Source organism: Palaemon carinicauda, chromosome 18 (genome assembly GCF_036898095.1).
Source record: "Palaemon carinicauda isolate YSFRI2023 chromosome 18, ASM3689809v2, whole genome shotgun sequence".
Classification (NCBI taxonomy): Eukaryota; Metazoa; Arthropoda; class Malacostraca; order Decapoda; family Palaemonidae; genus Palaemon; species Palaemon carinicauda.
This window is the reverse complement of record NC_090742.1, coordinates 123,667,178-123,669,677: the sequence shown is the minus strand read 5'-3', so window position 1 is coordinate 123,669,677 and position 2,500 is coordinate 123,667,178.

Genomic DNA, 2,500 nt, shown 5'->3' with positions numbered 1-2,500 from the left:
ACCTCCATCACCCGTGCATTGTGCTTGACCGCCTGCAACAAAAAAACCTTGTAGTCCGGTACGACAACTATACATTTGGCTCCAACGAAGTGTTGTTCTTAGGGCACTGCATCACTCCTGACGGAGTCCATCCTCTCCCTGAAAAGCTAGCAGCCGTTCAGAGCTTCCCCACGCCCTCGACCGTCAGAGCAAGGCAGGAATTTTTGGGCATAATCGACTATTATCACCGTTTTCTGCCAGCCATTACCGCCATTCTTGCTCCCCTCTACACCTCCCTCAAGAGCAAGTCAAAACACCTGAAGTGGGGTTCCCTTCAAGAAGCGGCCTTCTGCTATGCAAAGAATGTCCTATCAACCGCTACTGCTCTCACCTCTCCCATCCCACATGACCCCTTCTTCTCTTCACCGATGCTAGCGACGCCGCTATTGGTGCAGTACTCTAACAGGTGGTCAACGGCTCGTCCCGCCCATTGTCCTTCTTCAGCAGAAAACTGTCCAAGGCAGAATCGGGTTATTCTACCTTCGATCGCTAATTGCTGGTGGTGCACTTGGCTGTCCATCACTTTTACCATTTCTTAGAAGGTACTCCCTTTATCATTCGCCTAGACCACATGCCTCTGGTGTACACCTTCACTCGACAGTCTGACGCTTGGTCCACCCGTCAACGCCGACATCTCTCCGCCGTGGCTAAATACAATTGCATCCTTCAATACATCCCTAGGAAAGGGAATCCCATTGCTGATGCCCTGTCAAGAAACACGTTGGCTGCCATTCAACTGTGATTGGAGTACAATGCCTTGTCTGAAGATCAACGACAGGATCTAGAGTATTAAGCATTTAGAACATCCTGCACATCCCCCAGTTGGGAAGACGTCCCCCTCGACGACTCCAACACCAACCTCCGCTTTGACGTCAGTACTGGTAGACCGCAACCTTGGATTCCTGCTCCCATGCGGCAACAGGTGTTTGATTTCTTTCACGGCCTTTTACATCTCTCGTGTCGTTCTACTGCACAGCTGTTGAAGGTGAAGTTCATTTGGCATGGCATTTTAAAGGATGCTAAGGATTGGGTTCACGCCTGTACTTCTTGCCAAACTTCCAAATTACATCGACACACTGATTCAGGAGTGGGCACCTTTCCTCAACCTCAGCGTCGTTTCACCCCCATTCGCGTTGATGTTGTAGACCCCTACCCACATCACAAGGGCATCGTTACTTGCTTACTGTCATCGATCGCTCCACTCGTTGGCCTGAAGCCATTCCCATGGAAACTGCAACGCCCGCCTCATGTACATTTGCCTTTCTCTCAGGATGGATTGCAAGATTTGGTATCCCAGAGCATATTATTTCTGACAGGGGTACCACTTTCACCTCTCAATTGTGGACATCATTAGCGAATCTCTTGGGTATCACCCTACATCACACAACTGCTTACAACCCCGCTGCCAATTGAATGGTTGAACATTTTCATCGCACCCTCAAAGCAGATTTGATGTCACGCTGGGTCTTCCTGGGACTAAGGACCACTCCTGAAGATTCCCTGGATGTCTTGGCAGCGGAAATGGTCTATGGCGACCCGTTGGTTGTCCCTGACAAATTTTTTCCGTCTGCAAATTCCTCTGACGATCTCCAGCACATACGTCACGTCGTCGGAAAATTTACTCCATACCTTCAGACTTACAAGCCCTCAGCGAAGCATCACATACCGACAGACTTGCACTCTGCTACGCACGTTTTCCTACGTAACGACACTAGCAAGCCACTGCTAGCGCCACCTAACCAGGGCCCTTCCCTTGTGATCCAAAGTATTCTAAAAGCATTCCTACTAAAGATTCGTGGCAAAGAAGACTGGATATCCATTGATCATCTAAAACCTGCTTATCTCCTGCCAGATGACCCACCTACAGTTCACCTCTCTAGATCAGGGCACCCTATTTAACATATACAGTATGTAATTTTTAGGTGGGGAGCCATGTAAAACCGTGTGTCACACGATCGTACATAATAACAACATTTCTCTCTTTTGTATATAGTATCCTTTGTATCTTCGCTCTCTCCTTGCACTGACAGCAACCTGGATCAACTTGTCTGTTTTTCTTACCATCAACTGTTAAAAGAAACGGTTGTTAATTGAACAGGATACAGACTGTTATATGTTATGACCTTCTTGCCCGGACTTGATGTATATATAAACTGATGTTCTGTAATAAAGTTACTCAGTTGCTTTCATCCAGCCTTTTAAGTCTCAACCTCTCTCAACCTCTGTCATAATATATTTCATTCCTGGATGGAATATTGAAGCTAAACATAGATTCTGAGAAATTAACAATGATTAATGACATATTTGTTAGCATGAAATAGGTGACGAGAGAACACTTCAATCATATCTTTATGCACAGATGCCTTGATCTGCTCATCTAGTGAACAACTTCATCTTGCGGTGAAAACATTTTCAGATCACTATATAAAAATTCCTTTAAAGATTTAATGGTTTAAAAGAC